General features: G+C 41.9%; 1 protein-coding gene and 1 long non-coding RNA gene across 6 annotated transcripts in view; one reads left to right on the top strand and one right to left on the bottom strand.

The window, feature by feature from the left end:
• Nucleotides 1–18,571, bottom strand: part of sgcd (sarcoglycan, delta (dystrophin-associated glycoprotein)) — a 228,979-nt gene that overhangs the window by 102,684 nt on the left and 107,724 nt on the right. Inside the window, exon 1 of one of the 5 annotated variants that reach the window (XR_006845277.1) lies at nt 1,926–2,480. The exons of the other annotated variants lie outside the window; for them this stretch is intronic. The gene's annotated coding sequence lies outside the window, so the exon portion shown is untranslated. Of the gene's footprint in view, nt 1–1,925; nt 2,481–18,571 lie in introns of those variants that run through there. 5 annotated transcript variants of the gene reach the window in all.
• On the top strand, nt 3,313–6,808 carry LOC124071017. Its single transcript, XR_006845279.1, has 4 exons — nt 3,313–5,499; nt 5,613–5,730; nt 5,844–6,023; nt 6,352–6,808. It is a non-coding gene; the product is annotated as an uncharacterized LOC124071017 (long non-coding RNA).

The following is an 18,571-nucleotide window of genomic DNA, read 5'->3' as shown; positions in this document are numbered from 1 at the left end:
TACTTTGCTTTTATGTTAGCTCCAAATGAAAGAACCAACTCTTTTACAACCAAACTTCAATTACAAGAAATCCCATGGACCTTGTAAATAAGTAAATTGCACAGATTTCTACCAATAGTTTTGTGTTTCCCCAACAGGATACCAAACATGCTCAGTTTATTCTGAGCAGGCAGCTCGCACACAGCATGAAGCCTTGACTTGTAACTTTGGTGTTCGTTACCTTCCTCAGTGAAAAGGCCAAATCTGTTGCATCTCAATAGCCTAATCAAGCGTAATCAACAGACTTCTGTCTCATCACATTCACAGAGAAGTGCAGAAAATTAAAAAAAACACAAAACTTTTGCTAAATCTGAGTCAGCAGTTTTGAGTTTGAAAAAGCACCACTCATTGGTTTTCTGTCTGGATACAAACAAGTTGGCAGTTTTAAAAAGTAATTGAACTTTAAATCAGGATTTTGTTTTGGTTTCTTTATAGGAGGACGTGGACGTGTTTCAAAGCAGTGTCTGAGGTCGCATTTTGGCAAAAAAATAAAAATGTTCGGATCGTACTGATCAAGCTGATAGAGAGCTCACCAAGCTGACCACAGTCACTGTTCTCTGTGACGAATAAAGCTTAAAGCCACTTTTAAAACCTGCAGGAAGTCAGAATTTGTTGCTGAAGATTTTATTGAGGATTTTACAGACATGGTTTGAGCTGTAAATAAACTCTGTACTTTGACTAATAATCTGATCGCCCCCTGTCTCTCAGAAATAACATGTAAATACAACAGCAATTGCACGACAGGGAAACATAATCACACCATCATTATGTTTGGGGATAAAACTTATTTGACGGAGGGCGTATCAAGCGTAGGACACCAGAAACCATGATTTGATTCCAGACTAGCTAATGTTCTCCACCTCCACAGAGAAAATTTGCCCTTTCATTAAATGTGAAAGCAGTCTGATGGTGTCAGACTCCACACAGAACCAATCATTCAACCAGCTACACACTGGAGACTTAACTCAAATGTGATGTAAATTTCACGAGGACTTGAGACTTAACTTGAACTTGACCGCTGGAAGACTTAAGACTTCACCTTGAGATGTTTCTCAGATCTGGTCACTTCAGTTAGAATTCAAGAGTTTTGAACTGAGAAAATCCCACAGTTTGGCTGTTTAAAGACTTGGCCTGTGACCTGAGAGGGGTTAGTCTTTACTAACAGAAATCACTTTTACCCACTGTGCTACACAGAGACTGGAGCTAAACGAGACAACAACACACACGCCTCTTCACCACAACTAAGCCAGCCACCCAGAGCAGAACCAGAGTCAGTGTGAAGGCATGCGCCTCCTCCTCCTCCTCCTCCTCCTCCTCCTCCGTCGAACCCCGACAGTAGGCTGCAGTCTGTCCACACTCAGCTTCTTGTTACTTATTTATAGCAGCTTGTTCCCCAGAGGGACAAAGTAATTGAAACCAAATGTGTTGCCCGGGACTGATATGGGGAAGTAGGGCGGTCAGCCCACCCACCCACCCATCCCCTTTTCTCCCTCTCTCTGTATACACTGAAGATTGTAGAAAGGAGTTGAGATTTGGAGCAAACAGCCTGAAAATCACTTTTCTTGCAATTTCATTTCTGAAAGAAAAAGGAAAAAATGTTCCCAAACTCCATTTCTTCCCAACTTCTTGGTTCACAACAAATAAATTAATTTAACTGCCTCAGTCTCGGGGGCTCTGTTTTCATATAGCTGTTATAATTTTTTTTTTTCCCACTGTGTTGGCAAGTTCAAGTGGGGAAAACAAATTCTACAAGCAAACTAACAAGGGGGAGCTGCTGCTTTAATTTGGTCCACTTTTTGAAGGAATAAAGCAGCAGCAAGCTCAGCCCACCTCCCCGCCCACCACAACCACACTTAATGAGCAGTCCAAACAGAAACCAAACTTACCATGGTTTCTCCTCTGTCTGTCTCCCTTCCTGTTTCCTCTTTTCCCTCTCCTTGCTTCCCCTTTGTCCTCCCGGCGTTCAAAGTCGAGGTGTCAGGCAGATACAACTGGGACAGAGCTGCTGGTAGGAAGCTGCATGAGGTCTTCACAGACCAAGTCAAAGTCAGGCAGTCACCTCTTGTCTTCTCTTCCCTCTCTGCTGCTTTGCTCCCTTGTCAGCTTTTCCAATAACAAACTGCTCCCCGCCTCTTTTGGCCGAGTCCCTGAGCTGTGAGCTGTTTCCTGGACGCTTGGTGGACTCCTGTGACCTGGCTGTCTCCGTCTCTCTTTTTCTTCTTCTTCTACTTCTTTTTTTTTCTGACGGTTGCTGATCTGCAGTGGAGAGTCTTGTTTCTCCAGTCCTCAGTCTCCCTGAATTGCAGCCCTGCCTTCCTGCCAGATTTAGAACCAGAGACACATGTGGCCTTCTGGTTTGAAGTTTAAAGAGGCGGGACTTGCCTTGAGAGTATTTTGTGGCGGTGATGACCCCTCCTTCTCCAGCAGAGTGAGCCCTGCTCCTCCAGTGTTTTATGAGCGAGTATATAGGGCCGTGTTTGGGTGCCGCCTGCCCATGTGTGAAGCACAATATATTTCATGCAGTCGTGCAAGATGACCTGCAACTGGACCTTGTGTGTGATTTTAGTGTTTGCAAAAGGTGACAATGACTTTTTTTTTTGTTTTTTAGCTGTGTTTTTTTATTTAGAATAACTAACTTTTTATCCCAATTATTACTATGCTACAGGTTCTCTGGACTGCAGGCCGTTAAAAACACAATTCAGAAGAGATGTTACTTTGGTGCGTTTTGAGTTTGAAATACAGTGAGATGTTTGGGTGCCTTTTAGGCTGAGAGTCCTACTGATAATGAGTGGAAGTAAAGCAGTGAATCCTTCCAAGATACACTTTTGTTGCCAATTTATGAGGCAAGACCAATACAACAGCCCAGGATTCTAACCCTGCCTTCATGTGGGTTTTGTTTCTGATAGATGCAGATAATATTTACTGGGTCATGTATGTGAGGGTTAGCTTTTGCAACATGTGTGCGATGGAAATATAAATATAAGCTTGGAGCGAGAAGCCCTGCATTTGAACGTGCACGTGCGTGACAGCCAGCACGTGAGTCCAGCAGAAAGAGAGGCTGCGATTTAGAGAATGCAAATTCCTCTCCTCCACTTTAATGTTCTGTGGCCTGACAGCGAGCGAGCGAGCGAGGGAGGGAGGAAAAAGCTCCACAAAGCTTCTCCTACAAAGCTCCACTCTCTTTCCTCTCCTCTCCTCTCCTCTCTTCCTCCCTCTCTGCACAGCCACACTGATCCCATTCTCTCTGCCTGCTTGTTTGTGGTGAGACTGATTTTGTAAGTTAGGGGAATACTTCATGCTTTGATGTTACATCCAGTGGTTTCACAGCGCTGCGCCTTTGATAAGGAAAAGCGAGGTGCTTTATTATTAAAAGAGGTTAAAAATCATCTCATATGTAGATAATAAAAGGGTTAAGCCGTAGATTTTTTAACCCTGGCAAGTTTTTTCTTTTTTTTTTCCTTTTAACTCCTGCAATGAAAATGCAGCCGCTCCCTCACTTGCAGCGCTGCCTTGAGAAAAAAAGAATAATAGCAATCATTGTCTAACAGGCGAGGCAAGTCATGAATCTTAAGTGGGCAGCCGGGACGAAGGCTGCAGACTCCAGGGGAACCTTGCTGTTGTTCCCTTGGCTGCAGCCGGAGCTCCACTTGATGATGTATTAATCAATAAATAAAAGGGAAATCCCTAATAGGCCTCTGGTAAAGACTGGAGGAGCACAGTGAAGCTCCGTCTCATAATGAAGATGTAAATACACAGGAGAGGCAATGCACAAGATCTCGGATTTTTAAACAAGAGTTTAAAAGAAGATGGAGAAGAGAGATGCAGAGAGATGGACTTACACTCAGCAGCTAAGCAGAGCTGACATGAAAGCAGATAAAAAGTTAAATGTTTTGATCTAAGTTAATAAAGTTGAAAACTGGATTTTTTCACTCTCACAAAGTAGTGTAGTTCTTGACTATCTTTGAAGTCAAATAAAAATATTGCAGACTAAAAACTATGGATGACCAGGAAGTCACGAAAAGCCAACCAGAAAAAGATGTCCCTTCATAAAGGACTGAAGTTCTACATTCCAATCTGTATTATTTCTGCTCGGTCACTACAGTTTTTCCCTCCTCCTTACTGGCCTCACAGCTGCTGTTCTGAGCCTGTGGTCTTTTTACAAGTAATTAGTCCAATTGATTGTGTTCTGTTTACATGCTCTACTATAGGCCATTAGGAAAAAAAAAACAAACAAAAAACAGGCCGAACACATTGAGGGCAGCTTGCAAAAATCCACCCACAGGAAAAGAAGCACTGAGGAAAGTGGGAGCAGTTCATTAGCAAGTTAAATCAGATGTTAAACAGTAGGGGTTGATTACATGTTGATACAATCGACTGTATTAAATATGGACGACACGAAAGCTCACCAAATGCAAAGTCAAAACATCTGTATCGCCCCCTGGTGGTTGACTGCAGTACAGCCCATAAATCCCTCCTGCTTCATGTTAGCAAATGGGACACGAGCCAAACTGAAAATGCAAGGAACATGACGGCTAAATTTTCCCCAGAGAGGTAGGCAGTTCTTATCACGCTGATGTTTGTTCAAGTGTTCATTTTTCTGATCAGTTTGGTTATCATTATTTGATGGCATAAAAAGAGGTTGAAACATGACTGACAGCTGAGTGCTGCTTCTGAATGGCTCAGACGGGTATGTGGGCAGGAACTCAATACTGATCAAACTTAAGGGATCTTCGGCTCTGGGGATGTCAGTTTTTCATTTGGTCCTGACTGAAACATCTCAACATCTGTTGGATTGCCATGAAATTTATGGTCCCAAGAGGAAGAGCCCCAATTATTTTGGTGGATATCTGATGTTAAATTTAGAGCCGCAATCAGGTCACAGTTTAAATGCACAATACTTAAATTACTCAAAGCAACACTAGTGAAAATCCAAATTTCAGTTCCAGTTCATTTACTTGATGCCCTTTGTTTGTTAAGCCAAAGTGCCTGACTGAAAGTTTCTTTCATATATTAGCATCCTAATTAGAGAAAACAAAACACACGACACATGCTGTCTGTTAGCCTTATTCCTATTTCCATCAATATCAGGTTGACAGCTGCAGTTCTCCCTGAAGCCCTGCATCTTTTACATGGTTCAGTGTGAGGTCGCTCAGCCAGAAACCCTGTCCTTCTCATTCTCCATCTTTTTGATATTTAATTCACCCAATTAGATTATTTCTGCCCCTGAGAGATGTTTGAATAACAAATAAACCAATCTGTCTGTGTTTGCAGAATTTTCTGTCTGTGTTTAAATCCATGTCAGTCTGTATGGATGAGAGAACAGCCTCTCACTGCGTTTGTGTATGTGTGAGCTTTGATGGGAGGGGATGTCGGACATCATTCGCCACTATGTGCTGTGTTTGTCCATCAATCGTCCGTCTGTCAGCTTCAGGCCCTCCATCTGTCTGCATGTCCCTCCAGGTACGTCTCTGTGCGTCATCCTCACAGTGATGCATAATGAATGTTGTTGTTTTTATTGTGTTCTTGTGTGAATCATACCTAAGGCAGAAAAATCCCCAACCTGCCCCTCACAGCCTGAGTGTCTGGATCATTCCCAGCCTGCTTCACTCGGTGTATGAAACAGCCAATTACGGGGACCAGACTGGTCCAGCGACTGGGTTTTTGTGCCAGTCCAAGTGCAGGCAACCTTGGGTGAATATGGATCGCGTCACAGATGCTATCATGAATAAATATGACAATTTATTTCAAACTCTAACCCGAATGAAACAGCGTTCTCTCTTGTTTACTCTGTCTTCCCCCTCCAGGTGAGAACCTGAGTTTTCTTTCAGCTTTAAATAAGGCATAAGCAGTACAGACATTGTTGTGATAAAACAATGAACCATCAAAAAGACCGAGTTTGCCTCACTTTCTTCCCGAGCCTCAATGCCATATCAAAAGGATCAGATGTTGTCAGATCACAGAGCGACACTTCTAAAAAAAGAGAGGTGATTATCATAAACGTGAACGTTATGTGGAAACCGACTAAACACCCTAAACATCTCTTGTGGGGCCTTTAACTGTTCAATCTTATTTGATGCCAAAGAAAATCCATGTTTCTATTTGGAATGAAAATAATTACCTCGTATTTCTCGCTTCATATCTTTCATGACTCTAAACAGAGTATTTTTAAAAATAAAGGAACATACAAGATCTGCAGTAAAACTCCTGCATCCGTGACCATGAAATGATTTCGACATGGGATTATTTTGTAAATGCAGAGTTGTACAGAGCTGAAAGCTGGTGTACAGGTTTTAACTATGCCACCATCCACAGGAGACTGACAAAGACGTATCTGAACACACTGGACCGCGAGGAGCAGCAGCTGGTGGGGGATGATTTCTCGGAAAGTGTCAGTGCTTTAACAGTTGTCAAAGCTGAATAATATGCTGTTCATTAGCATATCTGTGTTGTTTGTGTCTTATTAAACCAGTTGAACCATGGAAAGTTATCACAAACAGGACTTGCTGCTTACGAATTTATTCTTATTTAAGTCAGATAGTTTAAGATGTCTTCTGTGAGTTTTTGACAGTTTCCTAAATTCCTAAGATTTCTCATACATCCTTAAATGGAAAAACTGAAGATTTTCATCCAACAGACAGCCTTTTTGTGTTTTCAATTACATTTTTTACTCAGTTTTTTTCGCCATACATTATCCTGTCCGACAATATGACATAGAAGTGACATTCTAACGTACTCATAAAGCTGAGAGATGCTGAGTAAATGTATCAGTGGGGATTTTTCCATTTTTTTCACTTACTTGTGTAATTTTCTAATTTCTCAGCTGGAAAACCTCAGCAGTCTATCCAGCTGCTTTATTTTGTTCTCAGCCCCTCAAGTTCATTTCCCTGTTAATTTCTCATTTTGAAAGTCACCTTGCTGGAAAACAAAGTCTTGATTGGTAAACTGTCACAAGTGGCCACAGTTCACCTGCAGGTAAGGGAAGTGGAAAGTGAAGAAAAAGGGACGATATTGTCACTGTCAGTGTTTTAATCATATTTTCACTCTTACTGTAAAACACGGAGTGCTTTGTTAATAAAATGACTTCATGCAGTTGTGAAACCGAAGCTGCATGAGGCCCTTTTCAGTTATAATCTGCCTTTGAAAACTCAACAGTTATTTATTCATATATTTTACAGTATTATTATTCACAGCATATACATGAAAATTGTCAGTTTTCTCAATAATATGCTCTGTTCCCCTTTACTCTTCTTTCCTTCCTCTTTGCCGGGAGCTTGTCTTTTTCCATCAGAGGAAGTGATCTCACTGAAATCACTGAGAGCGATCTGAAATCACTAACAATCAATGAAACTGTCAGTTGCCACCAGCAGATGCAGAGCTCATATACTCCAGTCAGATTCCTATCCTGTCGCTTGCCGTCGTCTTTCCCCAGCAAAAAACGTTAAGGTTGCAGTCATTTTAATAGCTTTGAGGGGATTTTTGCTGTATCACAGCTTGACAGAAAGCACTGTTATCCATTCTCACAAAACACTGCTGTGTGCAACAAACCGCCCCACTGTGTCGCACTTTACAAAACTGCATCAGTAAAGTTTCTCCACATGCATTTTTAATAAGTAACAATGGCCTTTCTACTGGATGTGCACTCACAGCAGAAATACTTAGTAAGTAATCATAATAAGGTGAACATCTAAGGGAGCAGCCGTACTAAACCACATTGACGAGAAGTGCACGGGGTCAACTCTGTGGTTAAAATGTATGTCGACCTTTTATATGTGTAATTTGGGAATTTCTAACCTCACAACACGCTGGGGACCAATTTTAAAAGCAGACTTTGGGCCACACTCATCCATAGCAAATATGCATTTAACTTCAATTGAGAACATTTCTCATTAAATTCTCATTAGCAGCAAAGCTGCAGTGAGCATAGGCCTTTCACTGCTGCAGAATTGGAGCTGTCTAAGTTGTATTGTTGAGCTCTGTGATGCAGAAAGATGGCGACAATCCACATGACCGTCATGACTTTAGACCGAGGTAGACGCTTTAATGGTGTCAGTGTCTTGAACCTCCATGGAAGCTTTTGTTCATGAGAAACTCCATGGAGGGTATTTTCAGATGAACTCTAAGCCTCTTGCGCATATTCTGCAAGAGGCTGCTGGTGTGTTGCTGCAGGAGCCAGAGATAAGCTGAAATATGAACTGGGACTCCAGTTTGCGGGTTTATCAGACACAGATACACACACCTGTTCTTACTCCATCAGAGGCTGACAGAAGCAGATCACAAAAAGTTTTGCTGCAGCATTAATTTCCAACTACGTAGATAAACACTGAACTACGCACACGGCAACAATCCACTAAAAATTGCATACACCTATCATAAACCTAGACACATTTTATACACCAGAAGACTGTGGTGCCCGATGACAATGCACCATGCTCCTCCCAAATGTTAAACCGGGATTAAGAGGTTACCCAGATGACTCTTAGCTTTGTTGCTGGAGTCGACTGGCAGAAACTGAGTTGAAACAGCGCAGTTGGTCAGGTCACCGTGACTCGAACCCTCTTTACTGTTCGCATTAATTGATTGTTTCGAGAGCTGTAGACCCAAGATGTGGGAGTGGGGATCAAGTCATACTTAACTCACTCCAGTTGAAGTACCAGATTAAAGCGATTAAAAGATTAAAACTCTTTCTTAGAATAGAAGTGAAGAAATCTGCCATTTATGTATGGCCAACATGTTTTTGTTGTTGTTTTTTAAGCCAGAACTGCCTACGCTGCCCCAACAACACATTCTCATCCAAGGTCATCACGAACTGATGCTGCTTTATCACGGCCCTCTGCGTTTGTAACACATGGTTAACATGAAACTAGACTTTGGTTTAGTGTAGTTTAACTTAGTGTGGTTACATTTAGACACAAAAACTACTTGGTTAAGTTCAGGAAAAGATCAGTCATGTTTGATTTCAGTCTGAGTCAAGGTCATGTGTGACCCACTGCTAAATCTCGACCTCCCTCTCTCTACTGATTTTCTCGCTCCGTATACTGAATAGGGTTGAACAGGTGCTCTGACTGTGTCATAATGACACAGATGGGTTTATACTGAAGCCAGATGAAAGCCCAGTGTGACTCATACAGACACTAACAGACCTTGTGTATTTGGTTGAGACGCTGAGGTGCAGCTAAAATGAATGAGGAGGCTGTGTTTGTTCACGCAGGGCTAAAGTCAGTCTAAAAGCAGCCTTAGAAACAGCTCCGACAGTAGTGAAGTTATTACTGAGCCCCATTTAACACAACCTAAATGTAACTAAAAGGTCCTAATGCACTCAAACAGACCTCATGAATACAACTGTCAACAGCTCTCAGCGCTCCCCCATGGTCTTTAAAACTTTAAAATTCTGGGCAAGTTTTGACATTCAGGAGTCAAGAGAAGAGATCTGAATTAAAAGAGACAAGGTGCACACAGAGACGAGCCCAGCAGGGTAATGATCACTGTGTCACTGCCAGGCTCCAGCCATCTGGACAGCCTCTAGAAACCTGCACAACACAAGTGAAGCTACAGAGGAGGTAGGAGGTAATGTGGTGACAAGATGGCCAAGAGGTAGGAATCTGGTGGAGGATGGTGATTAAATGTGAGAGTGGGTGTGAGGTGCAGTGCTTGCTTTCAGATAATTAAGATATGAGCTACAGGTGACGGTGATGCTAACAAGGACGACAGCATCTTTGCCTCTTTCCCGTCCTCAGCATGACAGACAGCAAGACCTTACAGGTTGTCCTCATGGTTAGCGATGCGCTTGCTGCGTGTTCACTTCTGACTTCACTGACTCACTCTGTTATTCGATTGTTTTCTGGATGATCATTAAAAACTTTGAGCCTATTATTTATCAGTGTTCATGTTCTTCATTGTCTTCTTAGGTCAAACTTTCTGCACCAAGAAACATGATATTAATCACTTAGTTTCTGGTGATAAAGAATATTACACTGCTTTTTTCCCAGGAAACATACTGTATTGAGCCACTGGGAAATTCATCAGACTAACGATTTTAAAAATCTGCACAGAGAATTTTTTTAAAGGAGTTCAGGGGGAGCAGCAGCTGAATGTTCAGCCACGTCACTTCCGCCATCATCGTCTGTTTCGTTCCATTTCATTCACTAACTTTCTCTTCTTCACACACAGCCTCCTTCTTTGGCCTTTCTGCCCGCACTGTTTAAACAGAGACAGAGGAGAAACATATTGCTCCTATTATACTCTGGCGTTTGGTTTTCCATAGAAAGCAGTGATTGTGTTTCTGCTGGAGCGCGGTGATGTAGATGATGGCTTTGGCAGGCGGCAGACAGGCCTGCTCTGATGAGCTAACACTCAGCTGGAGGAGAATGGGACGGGAAAAGGCATGAAAAATGGTGCAGCGTTTAGCGTCGCTTGGCACTGCTGCCTTGGGTTCATTGAGTCAGAAACGAAGAGGCCGTCTTTGTGGGGTGTGACTGTCACTGCTGGATGACAGATTGCATTCTGGGTCCCCTGAGGGAAGCACAGAGAATGAGATAATGGTTATGAAATAAAAATCTCCCAAACTGTGAAAACAGACAAAATGTGGTGACATAAACTACCAGTTTACAGTGAAATATTCAGCTGCACAACAAAACCTGTACATTCACACAATTTCACCCTCACATCCCATAACATACTGTATTTGAAAAGCCATATTGATCTGTAAGCAAATGGAATTTTTGGCATGAAACATCACTGCTTGGCACTTCAGGGAACAAGCTGACAACCTGGCCTAAAAAAATCAATAAACTGGTTTCCACAAGGCGCCAAACAGCACTCACTCCCTCAGACTGGGACATTACTTGATTGCAGTTAATTCCCTCATCTCATTGTCTGGTCATCAAAGAGGATATGTCACCGAGCTGAACGGCACTTTCAAATCAACAAAATTCAATTTTGTGGCTCACAGAGGCAGCTGTTGCAAAAGAGCTCCAAATATTTATGTCAGTCAGTAATTGTGCACCAATTCCTTACATAAATATTACACAGGAAGTTTATCATATTAACCCAGCGGTTATGGCTATGGGAGCAACACGAAATACTCACTTTGGTTAGGTCTCCAGCAACTACTGTGATAGATGTCACAATGTTGCCACTACATGAATGGGCAGGTCATTAAAATCCTTGTTGGTGTAATGATCAGTTGTCTCAATACTTTTGTCTATATAGTGTACAATAAATAGAATAGGCTATGGATGTGTATCTGTATAACAAAATGAAGCCTTTATATTATTTCTCTTCAGGCTAAAAGTAAAGTAATTAAGCAGTAAAAAGTAGGACTCGTGCACCGGCTGTGTTTGCACAGTAAAATGTGTTGAGTTTGCCCTGCGGTGAGTCAAGCTGGTAAAGTGGTTGATCTCTTCCTTTCAAGCTGAAGGTAAAGTTTCCTCCAGTCATTTCCCTCCTGGCTATTACATGATCAGTGTAGCGCTGCGGGAAAACTGCGAGCATCTCTACGCTAATCAGTGCTTCATATGACCAGAATCTACAAATTGAGTCTAATATTGGCAATGTCATATGTAAGGCAAATTAGTTCATGAGAATGCTATATGAAAATATATATTAGGCTGTGCTCTGGTGGCTGTAAGACCTATGTGTGAGTGTGATCAACCTTCCTATGCTTTTCTTATTCATTTTGACAGGGTAAATAATGGTTACAACCCTTTAGCAGGCTTAAGAGAAAAAGCACGGGAAGAAGCTTTTAGGGCTCTGTAGCGCACTGCATATCAAGTGCGTTCCAACAAGGGCAGCCATGAATGAGAGCACTCTCAAAGAGAGTGGAGAAACTTCTCAATCTAAAAGCTCCTGCCAGACTAAACAACAGTGGTCTGGATCAACTACAATATCACAAGGACTCGCTTTGAATGTGACTCTGAAGAACTTTCAGATAAAGCAAAGTGACGCTGACAGTTGTCACAGTTTGTCTGAAAAGAAAAGGACATAGAAGGAGGGATAAAAAGAATGATATTACGGCAAACTTTTGTCTCCTTTTGTAATCATCCTTTCAATTCATTGCTCAGCCAAAGAAATCCACTGGTGTTTTTGGTGTCTATACACCCTCAAAGGACGTATTAGTAAAATGCTATGAGAGCATGCCAAAAAAAAGCTTTGGAGGTAAAGCTTTAATGTTTCTGTGGAGCAAATGGAACAAGACACCCAGTTAGACAGTGAATGCTGCGGCGACAAGGACATGAACATAGAAACAGGAGCGTGAAAAATCTGCCATTAGCTTCCTTGAACGCATTGCCTCTCTTCCTGAGCATTTTGCCTTCGGCAAGATGTTCCACCTCTTTCCTCGCTGCAAAGCACACCATGCAGTCAGGCTAGCGACAACAGTGAACCATTGTTAAAACAGCATGAGGAACAGTTATTGTTGTAATTTCTCTAAGCTACAGTTATACTATTGCACAGCACACAGTGCAGGTGTGGGTAAGGGAAAAGGTCAGAGCCAGATGAGGAGTGACATGACGTGTTTAACAAGCAGGGCTTGAACCTGAGGTGTTACGTCGACATGATGAGCATGTAAAGCAGAGCTGGGAAGTTATCTATCAGTCCTGCAAAGGGGAAGTGGGGAAGGGAAAGATGTAGTTTCAAAGGCAAATGAATGATGTAACTGTTGAGCAATCTAAGCTGCAAGGTGCACAAAATGCTATGCTAACTTTATAGAGTCTTAGTATAGTTTTACATATGCACGGAAACATGCATCTGGCACCTGGTGTAAATACCTGCTGTTAAATTCTGGAAAAAAATTCTGGGTTTTATTACATTAATTACAATTTGGAATAGCTAGAACATTAAGGAACAGTATGAAATGAGAATATTCACAGGCTATGAAATGAGACTAACTTAAGTTAACAAAATTAAGACAAAAAAAAAACACTTACATCAAACCAGTCTGCATATGACCCAAGTGCAGCAAAAAGTCTTGGAAAAGAAGGACGTGACTGGAATACAACACGTCTGTAATTTACAAGCAGCCCTTAAATGCACTATATAGAATCAGTCGGCTGAATGAAGCGTAGGCGTCCAATTTGCAGTTCACAGTTCAACAAAACTCAAGTTATAGACAAAATAAGAGAATCCCCTTTGAGAGCTTTCAGAATCCTCACGTCTGCCACGAGTTATCACTCCCTGTCTGCTATACAGCGCGCTACATTTACTGTCCACCTCCTCGTCCTTGTGTCTTGATTCTTAGTGTGCAAAGTTATGTACTATAATGTGCCCTCGTGAAGTCCAGTCATGTACTCTACTTACTGCAGCTTGTATTACAGCTGTAGAGCAAAGGAAACTTAGTCCAGTGTGAACAGCTGCACTGATCCAAACTAAGATGAAAAGGTTTAAAAACACCAGAAAATGTTTCATATTTATATAGCTGTAGGGAGGAAACACATGCGCTGTACTCGACCCAGACATTAATGTAGCAGAACTATCAAGAACTATTATGTGGTCTGCGTTGCTGAGTCACTTCACCATCGTGCTGTTTAAAATGCATAGTTAGATGTCTGGGGAAAAATAAGCTAAAGGCAGATTAGGAAGTGCTAATTAGTCATCCATAATTAGAAATTTCACTACCTTACTGAATAAAAGTATGAGCTATCAATCCCAACAATCTATGCAAGCTTCTTCTCTGCAAACAGTTCGAGCTGCTTTTGTTCCTTCAGTCATTAAGTTCAGTCACTACGTTTCTCATCCAGCACTGCAGGTTAGATACTCTAAATGCTACACCATCTCCAATACACATTTTCTAGCTTGTGGTTTGTTATGGATGTTGCTGCAGAAAAGCTACAGCTTCTAAACCGTGGAGGCTTCACACACATGTTGAAACAAGCAGCACAGAAGATCTATAGAGTCAGCACAGATTCAAAGTGGACGCCCGAGATTAGCATCACCAGTTCAGTTTCTGACCACATGTGAAATCGGGTCACAATCTGCCCTTCTGTTCTTGAGTTCTGCTGCTGAGCGTTGACCGTTGACCTTTAGGATACGAAATGCCATCACTTTGACATCACAATTTTATCCTGTTTTATCCATCCATCCATTTTCTATACCGCTTATCCGTCAGGGTCGCGGGGGAGCTGGAGCCTATCCCAGCTGACTACGGGCGAGAGGCGGGGTTCACCCTGGACTGGTCGCCAGTCAATCGCAGGGCCAACACACAAAGACAAACAACCACACACTCTCACACTCTCACCTAGGGGCAATGTAGAGTAACCAATCAACCTAATGTGCATGTTTTTGGTATTGTGGGAGGAAGCCGGAGTACCCGGAGAAAACCCACGCAGGCACAGGGAGAACATGCAAACTCCACATAGAAGGGCCCAGACCGGGATTCGAACCTGGAACCCTCTTGCTATGAGGCGACAGTGCTAACCACTGCACCACCGTGCCGCACTATCCTGTTTTAATTTTGTCAAAATTAGCATATGAATTGTTGAGTTATGGCTATAAATGTGTTTTGTGAGGTCCCAGTGACCTTGACTAGCAAATTACAATCAGTTCATTTTTGAGCCCAAGCGGATGTTTGTGCTAAATTAGCTAAAATAGCTGTGGTGGAGGCATAAAAAATGAACAAGAACCTTTTATTAGTATCTCATCCATTTTGCAGTTGGTGCTCCATCCATCCGTCCATCCGTCCATCCATTAGTGATAATTGCAATCGCAGCTGACATTGGGTAAAAGGCGGCGTACACCCTGGACAGGTCGCCAGTCCATCACCGGGCTGCCAACCGTTCACACTCATGTTCACACACACAGGAGCACGTGTGCACAAACATGATTCATATCCCTCCCAAGGTTAGAAAGTGTCAACAAATCTGCCAAAGGGTTGTTTTCCCGCCAGGGCCGTTTTTCCTCTGACTTGTCGATCATGTGATTTGCAATGTGAAGGCACAGACTTACTCATGTTTGCAGAACTCAATGTAGAGTATTTTTTTATTTACAACATCAAAATTCTGCCGCTATAAGAGGTTCACTGAAATACATAAATGGGAAAACAAAATATGGAGGAGGTGTTTAAACAGCGCAGATGAATGAATGTGAAAGGAGAACAAAACACGGCTGAGTTACAGAAGGTAGAAGAATCTGCTTTTTGTATACATCAACAGCTCCCTTCAAACAATCCAATCTGCTTCTGTGCAAGTTGATGAATCTAATCTCCAAAAACTTCAACTAATGAACGCTTCAAGTGTTGTGCTTTTTGTTTCACTGACAGATTTAGTCTGAGTCAGTGCAGAAAGACTACAAAGTTCTCCTGTACACACACTTACAAAGAACATTAACACACACACAGGCAGAGTGGGACAAATAGACCGAGACACACAATGCCTGCACACATACACACAGTAGTTTGAATTCCATTTGCCCCGTAAAGCTCCCAAAACTCCCCTTCTTAATTCCTCCCCTCAAAAGCAAAGCCAGGGGAGTAATCCACAATCTCAGGATCTTCTCTTTTTTGCTTCCAAATGCAAATGGAAATCCTTGTTCTACAAACGGCTTATTGAACGGCTCAGAGAAGAAGCTGTTGCTTCTCATCAGTTTCCTGCCGAAATCTGAATGAGGATTTCATCTGCTTGTTGAAGACCCGGACGATCCTGCTTTAATTTCTCACCTTACAGGAAAGTGATTCTGATGCAGGGAGAGGACTCATGAGGAGGACGTTAAAGCTGCGCTGCATCTCATCTGGCACATCCACAAAGTGGATATGAGCATCATCTTCCTGCTAGTTGAGACGAAGGTCAGTTCAAGGTTTGGTCCCATATAGTTTTAACAATGTTTGACTGAAATGGCTTTCAGATGACAATCTGTAATGGGATGCAAAATGCAATATCCTTCATCAAAGTCAGATGTGCCACACGCCCATCTACTTCCCACCTGCCGCCTCGCTGCATAAAGAGCACACTGCTTCCTGCATTATTACTCAGTGTTGGTATTTCATGAAAACTGTGAAGTGCGGAGTCTTCCAATTGGGACTTAATTCCCAGGGATGCTGAGATGGAAACGGGGGCGTCGTGGATGTCATAGTAATTTCCTCAAGTTTAGACAGAGCACATGCTTTGTAGATGTTGTTTCCACAGCCTCTCCTGTCAAGCAAGCATGCCTGACAACGGAATAAAAATCCATAGTTTGATCTGTTGGTAACTGCTGAATCACTTTAGATCTGTAGAAAGCAACAAGATGGACGTTCATTTATATGCAAATACCGAAGTGACTTTGAGGACTGCTGTCACTGCTTGTTAGACCTCTTTTACACATGTTATTAACACACAGTTCATATCAGCTTTATGTCCACATATGATTTAAGGTGCAGATTAAAACACTTCTATGGGAGTGTTCCTTGGGATCAGCTTGCTTTTATCAAACACACACTGTCTTGCTGGCCACAAAAAATACATTTTGAGACATATTTCTTATCAGCTGAGAATTGCATTGAGTGCGTTAAATTGTATTGAGCTGAAGTGAACTGAGTTGAATGGAATCAGACTGAACTTACAGGGAATGGAGTGAACTGTGGCGCCATTGAATTTGCCATCTATTGAAATGAACTTAACACAGAGAGAGTGCAGACCTGTGCTGCCTGCTCCTGATAAGCACAGCACTGTGTGTTTGTGTGTGTGTAAGCCTTGTATCTGCTGTTTGATTAGTGTTGTTGGGTTTGTAGCTACTGAATGTCAGACCCTTCCTGCGACGTGCTGTTTGGCAGATGCAGAATAAGCCGCGTGTCAGCGCTGGCAGTCGAGCAGCTGAGCTGTTCGCTGTGTTTGTATGAGAGAGAACATCTCTGCCACAGATAAAAGGAGTGAGGAGGTCTGCATTTGTGTGTTGAGTGTGAACACAGTGCTGTCATGCTCCATTGTAATGTAAATCTTGTCAAACATGGAGCTCTTTAAAGACAAAAGATTGAAGTTTAAAGTGTCCATATGCACCTGGGCAGCTGTTCAGCTGTTATTTTGTTTTACTATGAGTGTTCCACCTCATCCCATCCTACTGTACCGACTGGTACTCACTGCCTCGATCCATGATCAGGATTGGTGCTTTGAGGTTGTATAGATACTGGAGAGGTTTATGGGAGAAGTTGCGGCGGATGAGCGGGTCAAACACAAGGCTTGACACAGGAGGTTTGAGTCTCGTCTGAACCTGGTGTCTCGATTTAGATGACTTATTATTTTTCATTTGGATTATTTTCAGTTTGCTTAGGTGCAAGCACCAAAACCTTTTGCTTATGTTACCACCCGAGTATAAATACCTTCCACCACCAGCAATATGACATACTAAACTGTAAAAATAATGAATTCCGCTCATGTTTCCCACAGTCTAATGTGACAAACTAAAATAGGTTGTTTTGTGGGAACAAAATCCCAAACCCAAACATATTTAGCTGAAAATGGTGTAAAAAGTCAGCTAATCCTTGCATAAACCATTTCTTTATGGACTTGTCTGATAAGATCCTCAGTTATCCAGGTGCTGTTAAGGGCAAAGGGATTTGGTAGTAGATTCTTGTTTTATGGACCTGTTTTGTTACATGTTGTTAAGCACTGCAGGTTCAAGATTTCTCTTTATCGGAGCCAAGTCCCAGTCCAAATGTGCACAAATGTGTCTGAGCAATACTTCTGTCCATTTAGGGGTCCTATAACCTTTGAGTGTTGTCTTTTCTTGACTTTTTCTCTAAATATTATGTCAGAAAGCAAAGAGGAGAGAGTGTGCATGTTACCACCTTTCCTCCACCTACATAAAGATCTCCTAGCAACCCAACCTGCCTCCACCTGGCATCTGCGCTAATTAAGAAATGTGCTCGATGACAACCAGACTCCTCTCCACTCTCCACTCGCAGTGCAGCTGCCAGTCACTAGAGCATCTCATTAGCACACAAGCTGCTGATTTGAAACAAAGACATGACCTGTTAACTTGCAAGTGGTGAAGAGGAGCTGGCGGTTGCCAAAAAATATATAAATCATGGACTTTTAGTAAGAATAAAAGAGACACAAATGTATATCTTTAGTGTAAAAATGAAAAATAATTATTTATTATTAAAATAATAGTAATTTATATGCACCCGTTATGAAAGAAATTCTATGTTATGTGCTTAAAATGATGATAAAACAACTTCTTATGGAAAGCATATGGCTCAGGTATCTGTTTAGGATTTAATATTCAGTTCAAACATTCAACTGGTGGGTTAAAAAGGAGAAAGAAAGAGTTGAGGAAATGACAAACTGATCTGTCAGTGGTGCTGCAACAACAACAACTGGATTTTAAAACAAGGCCAAAACATTTCTAGCAGGGAGTTTAAAGCCTCCATAGATGGTTCTATGCTCACACTGAAAGGGATAATATTCCAGCATTTGGTCCTTGAAAAGTCCATAAAAAGATTTATGGACTGTGATGACAAACTAGGACTTTAGAACCGGACTGATGCATTGGCAGAGTCAAAAACTTTAAACTTTACAGCACTTACACTGGTTACAATTATTTTCATTATTGTTATTGTTATTGTTGT

This window comes from Scatophagus argus, chromosome 14, assembly GCF_020382885.2.
Source record: "Scatophagus argus isolate fScaArg1 chromosome 14, fScaArg1.pri, whole genome shotgun sequence".
NCBI lineage: Eukaryota > Metazoa > Chordata > Actinopteri > Scatophagidae > Scatophagus > Scatophagus argus.
The sequence above is the reverse complement of the archived record's forward strand: the minus strand, read 5'-3'. Positions and strand labels throughout refer to the sequence as shown.